The sequence below is a fragment of the Puma concolor genome, chromosome A3 (genome assembly GCF_028749965.1).
Source record: "Puma concolor isolate L17-30 chromosome A3, mPumCon1.1.hap2, whole genome shotgun sequence".
NCBI classification, from domain to species: domain Eukaryota; kingdom Metazoa; phylum Chordata; class Mammalia; order Carnivora; family Felidae; genus Puma; species Puma concolor.
This window is the reverse complement of record NC_141669.1, coordinates 87,791,982-87,805,913: the sequence shown is the minus strand read 5'-3', so window position 1 is coordinate 87,805,913 and position 13,932 is coordinate 87,791,982.

Below are 13,932 nucleotides of genomic sequence, written 5' to 3'. Positions count from 1 at the left end.
TGCTCAGACGTGCAGCCGCAGGGAAGCAGCAAGATGGCACCCACCTGTTTCTGTCTCAGAGACAGATCTTCCAGCAGGTTTTAAATATGTATCTTAAATAAACTGTCCCTCAGGCCAATTTTAATACCAGTAAGTGAATCTCTTTCACATAAAGTCTGAGTGTAATTGGCTGCCTCTGAGCTGAGCCTTGTGTGAGCCTGAGCACAGGAGCCCTTATAAAGTCTTTCCTCAGATTGCTATATAGTCCTGTGGGTCTCATGGGTGCAGCCTTCATTGGTTTTCAAAGCTAGATGTTTGGGGCATTCATTTCTCAGGTTCTGGTCTTAAAAGTTGGGGTGCATGATGGGTTCACACCCTTCACTCCTCAGGGAGAAGCTCCAGGTTTTGAATTCCTTCCAGTTGTGGGTCACCATGGGAAGTTTATGGCCAGATTGTGTCCCAGCCTCTCCTAATTAGTTCAATGTGTTTTTTTTCCTTCTCATTTTCCTGCTGTATATCATTACTCAGCCAGCCTTTAGGGTTTGTCCACAGGAAATTCTTCCATATGTACCTATAGACTTATTGGGTCCATGGGTGTCCATGGGTCCATGGGGGAGGCAATATTCCTACATTGCCTTCTTGAACCAGAGCTTCATTTATTCTATTATAAATCTAAAAGCAAACATTTTATTTTTAAAGACTTTCTTGAAATAATTTATAATTATCCTTTAAAATTGTATTTAGCAGTTTGCACTGCTGGTGGGAATGCAAATTGGTGCAGCCACTCTTGAAAATAGTATGGAGATTCCTTAGAAAGTTAAAAATAGAACTACCCTATGACCCAGCAATTGCACTCTTAGGTATCTATCCAAGGGATACATGTGTGCTATTTCAAAGGGGTACATGCACCCCAATGTTTATAGCAGCACTGTCAACAATAGCCAAACTATGGAAAGAGCCCAAATGTCCATCAGTGGATGAATGGATAGAGAAGATGTGGTATATATATGCAATGGAGTATTACTCGGCAATCAAAATGAATGAAATCTTGCCATTTGCAAGTACATGAATGGAACTAGAGGGTATTATGCTAAGTGAAATTAGTCAGAGAAAGACAAATGTCATATTACTTCACTCATATTAGGAATTTAAGATAAAAAACAGATGAACACAAGGGAAGGGAAGCAAAAATAATATAAAAACAGGAAGGGAGACAAATCATAAAAGACTCTTAAATATAGAGAACAAAGGGTTGCTGGAGGGGTTGTGGGGGGTAGGAGATGGACTAAATGAGTAAGGGGCATTAAGAAATTTACTCCTGAAATCACTGTTGCGCTATATGCTAACTAACGTAAATGTAAATTAAATTATGTAAATTAAAAAATAAATACATTTAAAAAAATTGGATTTAGCAGTTTCTATCAATGTACACTAACAATAACTTTTCATGTTTTTAAAGATAAATAATAGTTATAATAGTGGCTAATACTGGATAGTATTGAGGTAACTTTTACTGGTTATATTTATATGCTCCCAATTACATTTTTACATTATTACCTAAACGCTCTAGTACTTGACAGACAAAATGGAACAACATGTTAGTTTTACAGTGAATCCCTCTTATGGTGACAAGACTTCCTTCCTAGTCCTAATCAGGTCTAGTCTGGCTCCTCCAAAAACAAAATAAAACAAACAAAAGGAATATTTAAACTCAATGATCTAAGATTTTGCTTCTAAAAGCTAGAAAAAAAATTGTAAATTATGCACAAAGTAAGTAGATGACAGGGAATAATATGAGTAGGAAAAGAAATCAATGAAATCAAAATAAAATGAGAGACAAACAATAGCAAAATAAACACAGCCCAAGTTTGTTTCTTTGGAAAGAATAAAAAAATAATAAAAGAATGAGTAAAAGTACTTAGCTTGTTTTATGAAGATAGATAACCCCGATACAAAAGCCTGATAAGGACATTTTGAAGAAGGGCACTTTATAAACCAATGTACCTCATGAAAACAAATTTGAAAATCTTCAACAAAATATTAGTAAGTAAAGTTCAGAACTTATATATTTGTATTTAACTGTATTTTTATTATGTGGACTATATACATGTTATGCTTTCATTTTTATTTGTTATGTAATAATAAATATGTGATATGCAGGCATACCTCAGAGACAATGTAGGTTTGGTTCGAGACCACCCATATAAAATCAAATACCATGATAAAGTGAATCAAGTGGCCTTTTTGGTTTCCCAAAAAAGCAAAATATTTTAGAAAACAAAAATATAAATAAAGTTATATTGACACTAAACTTTGGTCTATTAAATGTGCAATAGCATTATGTGTGTGTGTGTGTGTGTGTGTGTGTGTGTGTGTGTGTGTCTTAATTTAAAAACACCTTATTGCTAAAAGTGTTAACCATCATCTGAGTTTTCACCAGGTTGTAATCCTTTTGCTGGCGTGGGGTCTTGCCCCCATGTTGATGGCTGCTGACTGATCAGGGTGGTGGTTTCTGAAGGTTGGAGTGGCCACAGTAATTTCTTAAGACAAAAATGAAGTTTGTCACATCAGTTGACTCTTCCTTTCATGAACAACTCCTCTGTAGCATGTGATGCTATTTGATAGTATTTTGACTACAGTAGTTCTATCAAAATTGGAGTCAATCCTCTCAGACCCAGCCGCTGCTTTATCAACTAAGTGCATGAAACATTCTAAATCTTTTCTTATCATTTAAGTAATCTTCACAGCATCTTTACCAGGAGGAGATTTCATCTCAGGAAACCACATTCTTTGCTCATCCCTAAGAAGCAATGCCTCATCTATTCATGTTTGATCATGAGAGTGCAGCAATGCAGTCCCATCTTTAAGCCCCACTTCTAATTCTAGTTCTATTTCCACCACTTCTGCAGTTAATTCCTCCACTGCAGTCACTTCCTCCACTGCAGTCTCAAAGCCCCTCAGAGTCATCCACAAGGATGGGAATTGACGTCCAAACTTGCTAATGTTGTTATTTTGACCTCCTCCCATGAATCAGAAATGTTCTCAATGGTGGATTTTTTCCAGAAGGGACATTTGATTTTTGCCAGGTTTTTGTTTTGTTTTGTTTTGTTTTGTTTTTAATGAATAAAACCACTATGAACATTCACATACAAGTCTTTTTATGGATGTATGTTTTCATTTACCCAAGGCCTGCAAGTAAATAATTATGTATGCTTTCTTATGCTAATCCTTATCCTGATCCCCACAGAGGGGAGCCAAAAATAAGGAAGGATCACATCCACTGCCAAGATCTTGATTTCTAATAACCATTATCCAATAAAAAGAACCAAGTTTTCTTAGAGAAATGGCTGATTCTAAGATTGGAAAAGAAATATACAAGACAAGCCTGAAGCATCTTGTAGTGTCAGAAGGTAAGGAAGTGGTCAATACACACGTGCAAACACACACACAGTGATTGAGATGTACCAAAGGGGCATAAAAGCCAACATAAACAGTTCCCAATACTCAAATCTGCAATAATTTGAGCAAGAAAATAAAGTAGTATTGGATTATATTCAAAAGTATGAAATAAGTATTTATGAACTCATATTGATATAAACAAGTGATTGAATAAGTTGAATAAATACATAGGTGGGAAAAAGTACATCTTCCATGTAAAAGAATGCTAAATAATTTATGTAAATAGTCTCCCCTCCAGAAGGTGTAGCATTCACTTCATGCTCTTTTTTAAAAACAATATTTATTAATTTTGAAAGCAAGAGAGAGCCCAAGGAGAGGAGGGGCAAAAGAGAGGGGAACAGAGGATCTGAAGCAGGCTCCATGCTGACAGCAGCAAGCTCAGTGCAGGGATGTAGGGTTCAAACTCATGAACCCATGAGATTGTGACCTCAGCCAAAGTCAGATACTCAACCTACTGAGCCACCCAGGTGCCCCATTAACATCATACTGTTAATTGTAGGCTGCACTGTTATTTCTTTCCAAAGAGTAAAATATAGAAAAGGAAAGAAAAATAAAAACTTTACAGTGAAGAAACCTGACTAGCACTGCCTAAGCCAAGTGATGAAAATTCACACAAACAGTGTTAACTCATATTGATAACATGTACCTTTACTATTATGCAATGAAAATGGAACTTTACCCTTGTAGTCTTCCCTCAAAAACCCCATGATCACCCTTTAATGGTGAGGAAAACATCAGACAAATGCTAACTGGGGGACATTTTACTAAACAACTGATCAGGGGGGAGGAGTCAAGATGGTGGAACAACGTGGAAGTTTTTTTGCATCTTGTGTCCATGAAATACAGCCAGATCAACACTAAACTATCCTGCACACTTAGAAAACTGATTTGAGGATCAACACAACAATCTGCACAATCTGAACCACAGAAATCAGCAGGTATGTGGCCCGGACAGGTGAACTGGGGGAGAGAGAAGCCATGGAGGGCAGGGAGCTGTTTTGATTGTATAGAGGACAGAGATGGGAGAGTACAGGAAAAGCACCCCCCCCCAAAAGCAGCTGGAGAGAAAGTGGAAAAGTGAATAGAATTGCAGGGACTGAACTGAAAAGGGAGAAAGGAGAAAGGGTTTCAATTCCACTAAGACTCTATAAACAGGAGGAGTGCAGAGTCTGAAACTCTGCAGCTCAATACCTGGTGGGGCTCTGGTGGGAAGGATGAGTCCCCAGGAGCAGAGTGAGGTCCAGGGGTTCTCCGGTCACAGGGGAGAGGTGGTTCCCCTACTGGGAGGACATTTGGTAGAAGATGGGCAGCCACACCACAGGCAAAAGTGCCAGCAGACCCTGGAGAACAACCACATTCACTGGTGCTGGAAAAGGTCACTAAGGGTGAAGCCTAGTGCCAGATGTGTGCTGAGATTTTCCATAATCCCTGAAATGCTGCTGCTACACAGTCACGTGAGCATTTTCTGAGATGGGCTGGCACCCAGCTGCAGCCTCTGGGCATCAGCAGCAGCACAGTCCCACAAACATTCCTGGGTGCAGCCGGCATCTGGCCATTGCTTGTGAGACCCTCCCCCAGAAGGTCTGAGCAGGACAAAACCACAGTCCCTCAGCAGTGAGGAGTTGGGAAACACAGCCATATCTGAGATGAAACTCAGGAGGGAGGTGCTGCTGGCAACCTGATGGCTTGGTCATGGTCAGTGTAAAAGCAGGTAGTGGACAGAAGCCGAAGACAAAGGATGCGTGCATGATTGCTCATCCAGAACAGAGTTCTGATACTAGAGACTGGGTAGCTGGGTGACGCCATTTTTGCCCCTCTCGCGCATGCACACACACAACTACAAGCACCACAACTATCCACCCCAGTAAGCAAAGCAGCGCCATCTAGTGGACAACAGAGCCACTACACTAAGCCCTGCCCAACTAGACCAACCTTGCTCTTCAAAAACACCACAAGTCTGTCTGCCTGCTTAGTTTATGGAGTATACATTGCTTCATAGTTTGACTTGTAGGGGAAAACATTGTAATTTAAATCATATTTCAGTCTGTTCACTGGTCCATCTATACAATTTTCTTCTTTCTTTTTTCTCTTTTTCATTTGTTTTCTTTTTCTTGAATAGAGAAAGATAAAAAATTTATTTTTATTTTCAATTTTTATTAAAAATATTTTCTTCATTTTTCTACTGTATTTTAAACTTTTTTGTAAATTTTTAAAATTCTATTTTACTTCCATCATTTCATTCTATTTCATTGTATTCATTTTTTTCAAATTTTCAAATGTTTTCCTTCCTCCTCCCCTTTTTTCTCTAATCTATCAATCTCCTTTCAACAAGCAGACCAGAACTCACTTAAGATCTAGCATGATTTATTTTATTCTTTTGTGTGTGTGTTGTTTTTAATTTTATTTTTTTACCTTATTAATTCCTTTTCTTCCTTCAAAATGATGAAACAAATGAATTCACCCCAAAAGAAAAATCAGGAATAAATGACAGCCAGGGACTTAATCAACACAGATACAAGCAAGATGTCTGACCCATAATTCAGAATCACGATAATAAGAATACTAGCTAGGGTCAAAAATAGTTTAGAATCGTTCTCTGAGGAGATAAAAGAAGTAAAAACTAGTTAGGATGAAATAAACAATGCTATAACTGAGCTGCAATCTTGAATGGCTGCCATGGCAGCAAGGATGGTTGAGGCAGAATAGAGAATCAGTGATATAGAAGACAAACTTATGGAGAATAATGAAGCAGAAAAAGAGGAAGACTAAGGCAAAAGAGGACGATTTAAGAATTAGAGAAATTAGTGACTCATTAAAAAGGAACAACATCAGAATCATAAGTGTCCCAGAAGTTGAAGAAAGAGAAAAAGGGGTAGAAGGGTTATGTGAGCAAATCATAGTGAAAAACTTTCCTAGCCTGGGGAAAGACACAGACATCAAAATCCAGGAAGCACAGAGGACTCCCATTAGATTCAACATAAACCGACCATTAACAAGGCTTATCATAGTCAAATTCACAAAATACTCAGAAAAGGAAAGTATCATGAAAGCAGGAAGAGAAAAACAGTCCTTAACCTACAAGGGAAGACAGATCAGGTTTGCAGCAGACCTATCCACAGAAACTTGGCAGGCCAGAAAGGAGTGGCAGGATATATTCAATGTGCTGAAGCAGAAAAATATGAAGCCAAGAATTCTTTATCCAGCAAGCCTGTCATTCAGAATAGGAGAGATTAAAAGTTTCAAAGACAAACAAAAATTAGAGTCATCTGTGACCACTAAATCAGCCCTTCAAGGAATTTTAAGGGGGACTCTCTTAGGGGAGAAAAGACAGAAAAGAAAACCAAAAGCAACAAAAACTGTAAAGGACCAGAGAACACCACCAGAAACTCCAACTCTACAAAAAACATAATGGCAATAAATTCATGTCTTTCAGTACTTACTCTAGATGTCAATGGACTAATTGCTCCAATCAAAAGACATAAGGTAACAGAATGGATAAGAAAACAAGATCTATCTCTATGCTGTTTACAAGAGACCCACATTAGACCTAAAGACACCTTCAGATTGAAAGTAAGGGGATGGAGAACCATCTAGCATGCTGATGGTTGACAAAAGAAAGCCAGAGTAGCCATACTTATATCAGACAATCTAGACTTTAAAATAAAGACTGTCACAAGAGATGAAGAAGGGCATTATATCATAATTAAGGGGTCTATCCACCAAGAAGAACTAACAGTTGTAAACATTTATGCTCCAAATGTGAAATAACCCAAATATATAAATCAATTAATCACAAACATAAAGAAACTCATTGATAATAATACCATAAGAGTAGGGGACTTCAACACCCCACTTACAATGATGGACAGATCATCTAAACAGAAAATCAACAAGGAAATAATGGCATTGAATGACACACTGACCAGATGGACTTAACAAATATATTCAGAACATTTCATCCTAAAGCAGTGGAATATACATTTTTCTCCAGTGCACATGGAACGTTCTCCAGAATAGATCACATACTGGAACACAAATAATCCCTCAACAAGTACAAAAAGATCGAGATCATACCGTGCATAGTTTCAGGCCAAAACCCTGTGAAACATGAAATCAACCATAAGAAAATATTTGGAAAGGTAACAAATACCTAGAGACTAAAGAACTTGGATAAGTAAAGAATGAATGGGCTAACCAAGAAGTTAAAGAGGAAATTAGAAAGTACATGGAAACCAATGAAAATGGTAACATCACAGCCCAAAATCTCTGGGACACAGCAAAGGTGGTTATAAGAGAGAAGTATATACCAATCTAAGCCTTCCAGAAGAAGGAAGAAAGGTCTCAGATACACAACTTAATCTTACACCTTGAAGAGCTGGAAAAAGAACAGCAAATAAGACCCAAAACCAGCAGAAGACAGGAAATAATAAAGATTAGAAATCAATGCTATTGAAACCATAAAAAAACAAAAACAAAAACAGTAGAACAGATCAATGAAATCAGAAGGTTGTTCTTTGAAAGAATTAACAAAATTAATAAACCACTAGCCAGTTTGATCAAGAAGAAAAAGGAAAGGACCCAAATAAATAAAATCAAGAATGAAAGAGGAGAGATCACAACCAACACAGAAGAAATACAAACAATAATAAGAGAATATTATGAGCAATTATATGCCAATAAAATGGACAATTTGGAAGAAATAGACAAATTCCTAGAAACATGTAAATTACCAAAACTGAAACAGGAAGAACAAAAAATGTAAACAGATAAACAACCAGTAAAAAAAAATTGAATTACTAATCCAAAATCTCCTGAAGAACGAGTCCAGGACCAGATGGCTTTCCAGGGGAATTCTACCAATCATTTAAGGAAGAATTAACACCTATTCTCTTGAAGCTGTTCCAAAAATAGAAATGGAAGGAAAATTTCCAAGCTCTTTCTATGAAGCCTTGATTCCTAAACCAGACAGAGACCCCACTAAAAAGGAGAACTATAGACCAATATCTCTGATGAACATGGACACAAAAATCCTCAACAACATATTAGCCAATTGGATCCAACAATACATTAAAAACATTATTCACCATGACCAAGCAGGTTTTACCTGTGATGCAGGGCTGGTTCAATACCCACAAAACAATCAACGTGATTCATCACATCAATAAAAGAAAGGACAAGAACCATATGATCCTCTCAATAGATGCAGAGAAAGCATTTGACAAAATACAGCATCCTTTCTTGATAAAAACCATTAAGAAAGTAGGGATAGAAGGATCATACCTCGAGATCATAAAAGCCATATGTGAAAGATCCAACGCTAATATCTTCTTCAATGGGAAAAAACTGAGAGCTTTCCCCCTAGGGTCAGGAACAAGACAGGGATGTCCACCCTTGCCACCGTTATTCAACATAGTATTGGAAGTCTTAGGCTCTGCAATCAGACAACACAAAGAAATAAAAGGCATCCATATCAGCCAGGAGGAGGTTAAACTTTCACTCTTCACACATGACATGATACTGTATTTGGAAAACCCAAAAGATTACACCAAAAAAACTGCTAGAACTGATCAATGAATTCAGCAAGTCTCAGGATATAAAATCAATGCACAGAAATTGGTTGCATTCCTATTTGCCAACAATGAAGCAACAGAAAGAGAAATCAAGGAATTGATCCCATTTACAATTGCACCAAAAACCATAAAATACCTAGGAATAAATTTAACCAAAGAGGTGAGAAATCTATACAATGAAAACTATAGAAACCTTATGAAAGAAATTGAAGAAGACACACAAAAAAATGGGAAAATATACCATGCTCATTGATAGGAAGAACAAATATTGTTAAAATGTTGATACTACCCAATGCTATCTACATATTCAATGCAATCCTTATCAAAATAACACCAGCATTCTTCACAGAGCTAGAACAAATAGTCCTAAAATGTGTATGGAACCAGAAAAGACCCTGAATAGCCAAAGCAATCTTGAAAAAGGAAACCAAAGCAGGAGGCATCACAATCCCAGACTTCAAGCTATACTACAAAGCTGTAATCATCAAGACAGTATGGTATTGGCAGAAGAACAGACACTCAGATCAATGAAACAGAATAGAGAACCCAGAAATGGACCCACAATTGTATGGGCAATTAATCTTTGACAAAACAGGAAAGAATATTCAATGGAATAAAGACAGTCTCTTCAATAAGTGGTGCTGGGAAAACTGGACAGTGGCATGCAGAAAAATGAACCTGGACCACTTTCTTACACTATACACAAAAATAAAGTCAAAATGGATGAAAGACCAATGTAAGGCCGGAAGTCATCAAATTCTTGAGGAGAAAGCAGGCAAAACCTCTCTGACCACAGCCACAGCAACTTTTTACTCCACACGTCTCAGGAAGCAAGGGAAACAAAAGCAAAAATGAAGTACTGGGACTTAATCAAAATAAAAAGCATCTGCACAGCAAAGGAAGCAATCAGCAAAACTAAAAGGCAAACGATGGAATGGGAGAAGATATTTGCAAATGACATATCAGATAAAGGGTTAGTATCCAAAATCTATAAAGAACTTATCAAACTCCACACCCAAAAAACAAATAATCCAGTGAAGAAATGGGCAAAAGACATGAGTAGACACTTCTCCAAAGAAGACATCCAGATGGCCAACTGACACATGAAAAAATGCTCAACATCACTCAACATCAGGGAAATACAAATCAAAACCACAATAAGATACCACCTCACCCCTGTCAGAATGGCTAACATTAACAACTCAGGAAACAATAGATGTTGGCGAGGATGCGGAGAAAGAGGATCTCTTTTGCACTGCTGGTGGGAATGCAAGCTGGTGCAGCCACTCTGGAAAACAGTATGGAGGTTCCTCAAAAAATTAAAAATAGAACTACCCCACGGCCCAGCAATTGCACTGCTAGATATTTATCCAAGGGATACAGGTATCCTGTTTCTAAGAGACACAGGCACCCTCATGATAATAGCAGCACTATCAACAATAGCCAAAGTATGGAAAGAGCTCAAATGTCCATTGATGGATGAATGGATAAAGAAGATGTGGTATATTTATACAATGGAGTATTACTCAGCAATCAAAAAGAATCTTGCCATTTACAGCTATGTGGATGGAAGTAGAGGGTATTATGCTAAGCGAAATTAGTCAGTAAAGAAAGACAAATATATGACTTCACTCATATGAGAACTTTAAGATAAAAAAACTGATGAACATAAGGGAAGGGAAGCAAAAAGAATATAAAAACAAGGAAGGGGACAAAAACATAAAAGACTTAAATATGAAGAACAAACAGAGCGTTACTGGAGAGGTTGTGGGATAGGGAATGGGCTAAATGGATAAGGGGCATTAAGGAATCTACTCCTGAAATCATTGTTGCAGTATATGATAACTAACTTGGATGTAAATTTTAAAAAAAAATTAAATTTTAAAAAAAGAATAAAAAAACTAAACAACTGATCAGTAGTTTTCAATACCAGCAAGGTCGTCAAAAACAAGGAATGTCTAAGCACCTATAACAATCTATAAAAGTCTCAGGAGACATGATACTAAATGTAAGCAGTGTCCTAAAACCAAAATTTTTCAAAAGGATAGTAGACAAACACTAAGGAAATCTGAATAAAGTATTTTAGTTAATAATATGTATCAATATTGCTTTGCTAATTGTAACAAATGTAACACAGTGATATAAAATGTTTTAATAGGGGAAACTGGGTATGGGTTTATAGAAACTCTGTACTATTTTCCCGTTTTTTTTTTCTTTAAATCTAAAATTATTCTAAAATTAAAAATTTACTTAAAACATAAAGAAGGAAAAACTGGATATATTTTAAACTCCTTCTTTACCAATATATCTTTGTCACCTAAATAATAGGATAAATTTAGAAACTTAAAAAAAGTGTCATGAATCCCTTCCATTCAAGTACTGGGTTTGATTCACTTTGGATATAACTAGATTGGGGAGCCAGGGTGGCTCAGTCAGGTAAGCGCCAGACTTTGGTTCAAGTCATGATCTCATGGTTCATGGGTTCAAACCCCACATCAAGCTTGATGCTGTCTGTCAGTGCAGAACCTGCAGCCTGCTTCAGATTCTGTGTCTCCCTCTGTCTCTTCCTCTCCCTTACTCACACTTTGTCTCTCTCTGTCTCTCAAAAAAGAATAACCATTAAAAATATGTTAAAAAAAACAAATATAACGAGATTGTAACAGAGGAAAAATATTTGTTGAATTAGTTAATTTCTTGAGTATCTGGTTTGAGGACTTGTCCCACATGCAATTCACCTTATTAAGGTTGATAGGTCCACAAAATAAGAAGCAAGTCATAAAATCAAGCTCATGTCATAAAATTGCATACAATATGGAGAAGTGTTTTGCATTGCATTTAAGCAACTTTTTAAATGCTATTTTAAACATAAGTGTTGATTATGTTGAGAGGAAGATATTAATGTTGACCAAGTTTGTAGGGCAAGTATTAGTCAAGGAGATATAACAAGACATAGATATTGAGAGATTAAAAAATTTGAGAGGCAGCTGGGCAGCTCAGATGGTTGAGCATCCGACTTTTTTTTAAGAAAATCAACCAGTTTTCCTTCTCTTTTTATTATTTATTTTTGAGGGAGAGAGAGAAAGAGACAGAGAGCAAGTGGGGGAGGGGCAGAGAGAGAGGGGACACGGAACCTGAAGCAGGCTCCGGACTCTGAGTTGTCAGCACACAGCCTGACCCGGGGCTCAAACTCTTGAGCCACGAAATCATGACCTGAGCCAAAGTCAGACACTTAACTGACTGTGCCACCCAGGGGTGCCCTGAGCATTCGATTCTTGATTTAAACTCAGGTCATGATCTCATGGTCTTGAGATTGAGCTCCGGGTCAGGCTCCATGCTCTGACAGTGCTGAGCCTGCTTGGGATTCTCTCTTTCTCTTTATGCCCCTCCCCTGCTTTCTCTCACTCTTTCTCTCTCTCTCAAAATAAACAAAAAAATTGGGGGCATCTGGGTGTCTCATCTGAGCGTCCTAGACTCTTGATTTCAGCTCAGGTCATGATCTCAGGGTTTGTGAGATCAAGCTCCATCTGTGCACTGATTGTGTGGACCCTGCTTGGGATTCTCTGTTTCTCCTTCTTTCTGCCCCTCTTTTGTGTGAGCTCATGCACGTGTGCACTCCCTCTCTTTCTCTCAAAATAAATAAATAAACTTAACAAAAACTGAAAAATGGAGAAAAGGAGACTGTCCCTTTACATTGCTTGAGAATAAGCAAGAAAATAAGTATGGTCTTTCCTTGTTCAAGAAGCAGGAAAGAAAATGTGAGCCTCCCATTATGCAAACAAGTTGAAAAGAGTGAAACAGTCTAGATCTGATACAAATTAGCAGTCTAGAAATAGTATTGGTCTTGAACAGAGAAGCAGCAGCAAGGAGCTGTGTTTAGAAAAAAATCTAGAAGATGGGCATTGGGTGTAGAGTGAGACAAGGTGGAAGATATCGGGGGTGTTGCTAGGATACAGGACAAGTATGAAGGGAGAGGTCGAGGCAGATCTGACAGATGGCAATGCATAACTCAAGTGGAGATCACAGTGACTTGGAGCTAGTGATGGAAATATGGATGGCAGAAGACATATATATATATTTACGTATAAAATATACTGTAAGCCTGAGTAACTAGCAGAATGTTCATAACACTCTCCAATTTGTATAGTCATTGACTTCCTCATTCAAAGCAAATTATGTCAGAAATGTGAATGGGGCGCCTGGGTGGCGCAGTCGGTTAAGCGTCCGACTTCAGCCAGGTCACCATCTCGCGGTCCGTGAGTTCGAGCCCCGCGTCAGGCTCTGGGCTGATGGCTCAGACCCTGGAGCCTGTTTCCGATTCTGTGTCTCCCTCTCTCTCTGCCCCTCGCCCGTTCATGCTCTGTCTCTCTCTGTCCCAAAAATAAAATAAAACGTTGAAAAAAAAAATTAAAAAAAAAAGAAATGTGAAAAAAAATGGGATGGATTGCTTCCTTAAGGGGGTAAGGTAATGAGTTCAGTTTGATTCCTTGACAAATCTTGAAAAATTAGCAAGGGTTTAAGGAAGAAGAGCTCAGAAACAGTTTTGAATCGTATAGTTTATTCCTAGAAGCTTCTTAAAGAAATACTTTGAAATGTGTAAGAAATTGTGGTTTCACTCTCTTTGGCTCATGTTCTAAGGTTTACTGAATTCCTGTAAAGTAAAATGACTCAGAAATATGTCTTCTTTAAAAGTGATTAAGGCCACTAGATAGCAATGTGAGATGAGTTAGACTAGTGCTTAGCTTGTTAAATGAAATGTAAGTGAAACAGACCTAAATCTTCTCCAAGTTCATGACTGAGTTTGTCCATGTGTTACAGTTGTTTCTTTCATCTCCTGGGGCGTTTAACCTGATTTTTCTGCCCATAGCTTTAAATTCTTTTTTTTCATTTGGATTTTCCCCCAAATTCATCACTGAGATGGCCTTAA